The 8,802-nt window shown below is 41.5% G+C and overlaps 1 non-coding gene across 1 annotated transcript; it reads left to right on the top strand.

The window, feature by feature from the left end:
* The first annotated feature begins 2,240 nt into the window (after positions 1 to 2,240).
* LOC145403323 (5S ribosomal RNA) lies at positions 2,241 to 2,359 on the top strand. Its single transcript, XR_013897977.1, has one exon. It is a non-coding gene; the product is annotated as a 5S ribosomal RNA (ribosomal RNA).
* The last annotated feature ends 6,443 nt before the right edge of the window (positions 2,360 to 8,802 follow it).

Raw genomic sequence — 8,802 nt, 5'->3', positions numbered from 1 at the left:
GCAGTCTTATCACTGGGCCTATGCACCATCCTTCCCTCACACCTCTATTTTCGTCGCTCATAATATCCGTGCAGTTTTAACTCAACTTCACTTCCCTTTTCCTCCTCTTTTTTTTTTTTCTTTCTTTCTTTCTTTTCCCCTCTCGGAGCAGCCTTACTTAATTCTCACGTAACATTCCAGCTTTTCACATCAGCCTTCTAAGACACGTGTCCTTTACTGTCTTAAATGCCAGGGCTCGCTTAGGGTATGTGTAACTGCATATGTACTTAATACTAATTTGTGCTACTATCTTTTATCAACATTTTCCTGTGCTTCATATATTTTCTCTCTTGTGACAGTTTTTTTTGGATTTTAAGATTAGCAGTTCTCTTCCCGTTCCAGAGAATATTGCAATCCGTACAGTGGCAATCAGGGTCTCCAGTCATGAAGACCCAGCCCAGGGAGTCCGGAGTATCATAATGCCTAGGGCGCCTTACACAGTTAGGGTTCGTCCACAGGCTTCCCACGCCGCCTTGCTATACTATCCAGGAAAGTAGTGAAAGAGAGAGAGAGAGAGAGAGAGAGAGAGAGAGAGAGGACAAATTTAATTTTAATTGATTTTAATGAATTTGGCTCTATGACATAGGTTCACCCAGAGGGTTGACATGTTGTTTTTTAGAATAGGTTTAAAGTCAGGGTCACAGAGCTAGATCAGATTAGACTGAAGTAGGTCATCTTCTTTTAATTTTTATCCATTTTACACCAAACTCGGTGGATGGGTTGCGAGTTAGAAAAAAAAAAAAAAGTATACGTGATTTCGAGAACAATCAAAGATCTAGGTCACGGGGAAGGTGAACGTTTGACCTTTGTGTGTCTACAATATGTGTGAACGATGTAACTAAAAAATTTTTTGACATGGACCTAAACTGGTGGAAGAATAAACGGTCAGCCAAAGGCTCGACCTATTATTTTGGGGAATATGTCAACGGTAAAGGTCACATATATAGGTCAGGAGAAACATATTTCATTCGATATTGACTAAATTTGGCGAAGGTTCATGGTAAGGTAAGACTCTGGGAATTCTGTTTAGAGAACAATCAGTCAGCGATCAAGGTTACAGGGTTAGGCCAAATGTTGATCACACAGTAAGGTCAGTTTAAGTAGTTTTGTTCCGATCTGGTTCAAACTGGGTGGAAGTGTGCAGGATTAAGCAAGAATTACGTAACTCGATTTTGAGAAGAACTGGTAGAAGATCATTGGTCTAAGTCAAATGCTGGACCTTTGGACCACGTATAAGGTGTGGATGTTGCATTATCAGAGTGCTTCATATTGTAGTACTGCTGTTTTCAAACGATTTTATTCAGTTTAAGGCAGGTGTTAGATTCAGCTTCCTTATGTCATCCAATGCGAGCGGTCATTTCTCACTGACTAGGATGATAAGGAGACTGCAGAAAAACAAAATTACCTCCTCGGATTGAAGGAATTAATGCCCTTCTGTCCCTCCGTGTATTACAAATCCCTTCACCTTTGTTCTCTGCATTCTTCTTGGGTTCAGAATTTTCTCTCCATCCAATCTCCCATTTCCCTAATATCTTCAACTTCGCTCCCACTTTGCTGTATTCCTCAAATTCGCTTTCATACTTTTCCCTTCATCCAAACTCTGACTCTTGGTAATTCCCACCCTCCTTATTTTGTTGGAAAATATTCCTGTAGTTTGATGTATCCTTTCCTCCTGGTCACCATATATGCTCCCAGACCTGTCCCTGTCTCTTCCATCCCAGCTCCCACCTCTGCGTAGCACCAGGTGTCTCAGTGATCGCCTGGACAGTTGCCACTGTCATCTATTCGAGGCCAGAGAAAAGGAGGAATCTGTATGCAACTTGGGCTGAGGGTTACGTGGCGCTTAACTGTAGAGTGGGCCGAGATGAGGGAAGCTTGGCAGAGGGAGGAGGGAAGGAAGGGTGGAAGAGTGAGAAAAGGTATGAAGTATGGGAGAAGAAAGACGGTAGGAAGCGACTGGAAATGGGGAAAAAGGGGTCCGGAACTGCAGCAAGGGTGGCGAAAGGAAAATAAAGGAAGGGGAGAGGATGGTCGGAAAAGCAGTAGGAAAGAAACGGGTAAGAAGGGAAATGAAAGGAAAAGAAGTAGAAAGCAGAAAGGGTGAGGAAAGGAAAATGAATGATAAAGGGAAAGAAAGCGAATATTTAGAGGAAAGTGAAAGCAAAAAAATTAGAAATGAAAAATAAATTTAACTAAAAGTGGCCAACGGCCATACCGCGTTGAGTACACCGCTTCCCGTCCGATCAGCGAAGTTAAGCAACGTTGGGTCTGGTTAGTACTTGGATGGGTGACCGCCTGGGAACACCAGATGCTGTTGGCATAACGTTCTCCCTGCGTGTCAAGTGGGGTTGGTGGAGGATCAGTGCCCCTCCCTGTAAAACAATGAACTCTAAGCCTTTGGCCACCCCGTTTGGGATACATGGCGTCTGGCAATGAATGAATGAAATGATGACAAATGTAAAAGAAAACATTTAAGACTGCCAATATTAGGAATGAAAAGAGGATGGCATTCACCATATATTTCCCAGTTGTACGGTTTCTGCTGATTCGTTTTGCCACATTTCACCTAATGTGTCTTTGTATGGCTTGACCCTTGACCCCATGACATCCTTAAGAAGGCTTGAAAAACACACACACACACATGAGAAATATACCGAGGGTTTATGCCAAAGAACCAAATCTTTCAAGTGTGAACTGAACTGGAGAAGAAATGTGTTTCTGCTATTGTTATTTTTATTATTATTATTATTATTATTATTATTATTATTATTATTAATATAGGTTCAAATATTTTACTTTGACCCATGACTTATCCTTCGGCCAATTGTTTTCAAAGTCAAATAACGTCGTTCTTGCCTGACCCTTGACCCTTTCATCTAATTTGATCGAATATCGGTACAGGACTGATTAGGTTGACCTTGCAGTATGATCTTGGCATTTGACCTAGCCCTGTGACCTTGATCTTTGACTGATTTATCTCAAAATCGAATTCCTTCAGCCATGCCTTACCCTGACCACTTCCACCAAATTTTGGTCAAAATCAGCTAAAGGTTATTTTACTTGATAAAGATATGTGACCCTGACCTTTGTCCTAATGTTTAAAAAAAAAAATGGTTGACTCACCCCTCCTCGGCCATTTTATGTCCATATAAAGTAAAAAAAAAAAATATGTCATTCTGTTCACACAAGGGACAAACATTGATCTTGCCCTGTGACCTTGATCACTGACTGGTTGTTCTCAAAACTGAATCCCGACGCTCTTGCCTTACCCCCAACCCTTCCACCGAGTTTGGGAGTTTGGTTTAAAATGGAAGGAAACTGCCTAAGATGACCTTGCTCAGTCCAGCTTTGACCTAGACTGTGGTATTCACTTTTTTTTAGAAAACAGATGATTAACAACTTGGGTGACCCTCAAACGCACCACAAAGGTCTCTGAATATGGTTACCTTGTTCTGACTTATTTTGCTCTCTCTCTCTCTCTCTCTCTCTCCAAACAGAACATCATCTCGCTCATGCCTTTGGCGAGCTTTGGTGTAATAACGAGATCTACGCCATTTGTGTGAAGTTCTTAATGTTTTTTTTTTTTTTTTAATGTCAATGAAAGTCTTGGGAAACAGCAGAACAAAGCTTTATTAAACACAAATCTTTACTGATCGCTGAATTAGCTGTAACTCGATGTCACAGCCATTATTTTAATAGTTAAATTTGCCACCAACCAAACCCACCAAAAAGCCATGCCACAGCATATCACGCCAACCTACACCACACTTCATACCACACCTCACCATACACCACACTTCACACCACACCACACCATACACCACACTTCACACCACACCACACCATACACCACACTTCACACCACACCTCACCATACACCACACTTCACACCACACCACACCATACACCACATTCTACAACACTGTCACGCATAACCATTATCTTACTCCACGTCATCATAAAACAAAACACAACAACACTGAAAACAACAGGACACCTATTCTTAATCGTCTTTTAAAGTTCAATAGATACCAGCAACCCGTCTCGTACAATCTGAGGCAAGCCGCATTTACTGTGCTTTTAAGTACTGGTAATTTTCCAGCACAAACTGAGTAATACCACGGAGGAGAAAGTAGATATTATAACAAAATATTATTACTATTAACAGATGTCTCCCGCATCCCTTCTCCACGCTATCTCTCTACTTCACATCTCTCCACGACTTCACTCTCTCTCTCTCTCTCTCTCTCTCTCTCTCCTGGACAGTATAGCTCGGCGGCGTGAGGAGACTGTGCAGAGACCTTTTGTAGCTATGTTGAGACCCTCGCTCCAGGCATTATGGTACTCCTGACTCCATTGGCTGGGTCTTGGTGACTCTAGACCCTAACTGCCACTGTATAGAGTGCAGGACTGTTCTCTCAGTTGACATAAAGCTGACACTCTTAAAATGAAGAGAAAACTAACATAAGAGAGAAAATTTATAAGGTGAAGAAGGGAGAGGAGAATTGACAATAACACAGATATGTAAAGAGACAATCGTAGCTCCAGATACACGGACCAAACCTTGGGACTAAATGCAGTGAAGGACAAGAGTCGTGGATGACTGGTGTGAAAAAGAGGGAACTTGTTTCATCAGAGAGAAGCAAAGGGACACTCACAGGGAAACAGCACGAAAGAAAAGACGGAGAAAGAAAGCCAAGTGCAGCCAGAAGTTCGTGGATGTTACTAGGGACGTTATAGGTGTGAGGGAAATATAATGATATAGCGATGGAAATACACTGGTAATGCACAGGGTAGACGAGTCATTGTGGGTTAAGGCAAGAGGTGAATGGCATTTACTTTACATGGAGTGACTCACGCTGTCACTGAGAGAGAGAGAGAGAGAGAGAGAGAGAGAGAGAGAGAGGTGAGCACTGTGACTTGTTCTTTTAGTGATAATTTGCTTGGCCCATCACCTCATTCGCCTCACACATTTACTTGTCCATGCCTAAATGTTATAAGAATAATTCTGCTTTAAACTTATATTTTACAGACGTTTATGTGTTTCCAGTGTCTGTCACAGCTTTATTCTATTTACGACTCTGTGTGTGTGTGTGTGTGTGTGTGTGTGTGTGTGTGTGTGTGTGTGTGTGTGTGTGTGTGTGTGTGTGTGTGTGTGTGTGATACTACACCAAATAAGAAAAGAAGAGAGAAACTGATGGGAAATAAAAATGAGTTAATGTAAGCGTCCCAGATATGCTCAAGTAAAAACACAAGCTCATATCATTGAGTGATTTGACAGTTATATTAATCTTTTTCAGAGACGCTCTGTGTGAGGTGGTGGATTGCATGATACTGACAGATAACCCAGCACCATAAAATGTTACTATGAATACTTTTATCTTCAAGACGAGTTTCGAGAAAATAGCAAATGGGACAATGTTGACAAGAGGAAAGACAAAGATACATAGGAGTTGTTACGGAAATGGATTTGTACTTTGCAATAAGCAGTCCCCAAGGCAATAGTGTGGCTTTGTTTAAGGGCAAAAAGATCTACAGTTATGGACGTTTCTCTCTCTCTCTCTCTCTCTCTCTCTCTCTCTCTCTCTCTCTCTCTCTCTCTCTCTCTCTCTCTCTCTCTCTCTCTCTCTCTCTCTCTCTCTCTCTCTCTCTCTCTCTCTCTCATTTTGCATGCACACTAACCACATACTTTTCTTTTCCATTAACATAGTCTCTCATACTCTCTTTTTTTCTCATGCTCTAGTTCTCCTCGTTTCTACGGCCTCTTGGCTGACATTGAGAGGATTATGTGACGCTATGGAAGGGACTTTGAGCGTCCTGGGAAAAAGGCCCCCTCAATGGTATGTTGGTCACGTTCTTCCTACAAAAAGAACGACCGGATGGATTCAATTAACTTGGACCTAAAGACACGAAGAGCAGGGATAGGGCTGTGGCTGTGCCGTGGTGTAGTATAGTGTACTGTAGGTGGTATAGTATTATGTGGTTTTGGCATGGTGTGGTGTGGTGTGGTGTGGTGTGGCTTAAATTGATGTGCCTGATAGCTGGAAAGGCTGTGTGTGGTGTCGCTGTGATGCAGTATGATGTCATGTGGCTGTCATGTGCTGTCACGTGGCTGTGGTATGTAGTGTGTTATGTGGTATGATTTGGTGTGGTATGGTGTGGCTGTGACGTAGTGCGGTGTACCGTAGTGTGGTTATGGTGCGATATGCTGTAGCGTGGCGTGGCTGCGGTGATGTTATAGTATATTGTTTTGTTGTGTGACTCTTATTTAGCGTTGGTGATCCCGCAATTGTGAATGAACACGAAGTGGGTATAGGAGTGAGTGTCTCTGTCAAGAATGCGAGCTGTTTGCGGAATCGTTTAATCTCACCCAGTTGGTAAAGCAACCAACCAGAATACCTGATAATCCTGACCATAATGCCCATCTCTTGGATTTATTCTTGACAAATAATCCAGATCAATACAGGATAGAGGTACTGTCACCACTTGGATCCTCTGACCACAATCTCATCAAAGCCTCATTAGTTAACCCTCCTACACCTCCCCATTCCGAACCTGTCAGGGTGACCCGATGGCACTTTGACAGGGCAGACTGGGATGGATTTAGAAATTATCTTGCTGATGTTCCATGGCAGTCTTTCTTCTCTAGTGATCCCAATTCTACCCAGTCCCACATTTGCGACTTAATACTAGCTGGTATGGATTTATTCATACCAAGTCAACAATTCACTAAAAGATCAAACTCTCCAAAATGGTTTGTTGGCAATTGTGCCAGAGCAACAGCCCATTAGTCATTAGCATATAACTCTTACTTAAAATCAAAAACATCTGAATCACTCTCCCAATTTAAAATTGCTAGAAATCATGCAAAAGCTGTATTAAATCTATCTAAATCAAACTTTCTTCAAAAGCAAGCATCAAAACTACTTAACAACCCTAATGACAATAGAATATTCTGGTCAACTCTTAATTCTTTCAATAATAACTTTAACAAGTCATCTTCCATTCCCCCACTAAAATCTTCAGATGGCAATATTACAAATGACCCACGTGGGAAAGCAGATATCTTTGCTAGTACCTTTGCAAGAAACTCTACCATAGATGATACCAGCCAGAATGTCTCAATACTGGAACTTGATTCTCCCGAAATTGCCCCACTTAAAATACAGACAAGATACGTAAAATCCATCCTAGACAATTTACCTACCAACAAAGCTCCAGGCCCAGATGGAATTCCGCCAATTGTTTTGAAAAAGTGTTCCCCTGAACTTGCCTCTGTCCTAGCTAAATTATTCAGACTATGCATACGTACTTCTTTATTCCCAAATTCATGGAAAGAAGCCAATATCCACCCAGTTCCGAAGAAAGGAAGTTCGTCTGACCCTTCCAATTACAGACCAATAGCTGTCACATCTTCTCTTGGTAAGGTATTTGAAACTTTAATTAATAAGCATATTGTTAAACATCTTGAATCCAACAACTTAGTGATAGACAATACGGTTTTCGCCATGAAAGATCCACCATTGACATACTCAATCTCTTAACTCATACCATCCACCAATCAATTGATCTTTTTGGAGAAACTCATGCAGTAGCTCTTGATATCTCTAAAGCTTTCGACAGAGTATGGCACCGTTCCCTGCGTCCAAACTCCCTTGCTATGGACTAAAGTCTTTTGTTCCTTTGATTTCTTCTTATCTTAGTGACAGGAAAATAAGAGTAAAAGTAGATGATGTATATTCGAATTTCCACTCAATTAATGCCGGCGTGCCACAGGGATCAGTTCTGGCGCCAACCCTATTTCTGGTTCATATTAATGATCTCCTATCTGTCACTCACAATCCCATTCACTCATATGCAGATGACTCAACACTACATAGTTCATTCACACTCAGACATCCATTTACAAAGTCTAATATCTCTACCTCTCAACTCAGTACAGCCATCTCCATAAATGAAGATCTATCTACAATCAGTGAATGGGGACAAAACCAACCTTGTCTCTTTTAATGCTAGTAAAACTAAATATATACAGTTTACTAATGGACAGATATTGCCAGATTCGTACATTACCTTCAATGCTACTAATATTCCCATCTCCAAAAGTATTGAAATTCTTGGTGTCTCACTTAACAGTGCCCTCAGCTGGACCTCTCATGTCAGATCACTTGCTAAAACCACCTCAGAGAAACTTGGATTATTGTACAGAGTCCGTAACTTCTTCGCCGATGAGCAGTTAGCTATAATTTATAAGAGTCATGTGAGCTCTCAGCTTGAACATTGCTCACCCTTGTGGAATGGTTGTGGAGAGGTTGCATTAAGACAACTAGACAAAATTCAGAATAAAGCTGTTAGAATCATTAACAACCCTGCCATTACATATAAACTACCTCCCCTGCAAGTAAGAAGGAATGTTGCCTCCCTTGCATTATTTTACAGATATTTTTTTGGCAAATGCTCAGACGAAGTTGCGTCCATGGTACCACCTCTCCATGCCTTCCCTCGCGCTACACGGGCATCTGGTAGCGCTCATGACTGGAATGTCACTCAACCATATTGCAGAACTTCTGCCTATCAGAATTCTTTCATTCCCCGAACTGCATCTATCTGGAACTTGCTTCCCCAGAGTTGTTTTCCTCCAAATTTCAACCCACAACTGTTCAAGTCTAACTGTTACAGATATTTTATGAACGGAGGACACCGGTAGTCTGGTGTATGGATTTTTTTTTTTTTTCCATTTGTTTTTCCTTCCTCCGTTCTGTT

Source organism: Coenobita brevimanus, chromosome 6, assembly GCF_032717465.1.
Source record: "Coenobita brevimanus isolate Jiangsu-jjx chromosome 6, ASM3271746v2, whole genome shotgun sequence".
NCBI lineage: Eukaryota > Metazoa > Arthropoda > Malacostraca > Decapoda > Coenobitidae > Coenobita > Coenobita brevimanus.
The sequence above is the reverse complement of the archived record's forward strand: the minus strand, read 5'-3'. Positions and strand labels throughout refer to the sequence as shown.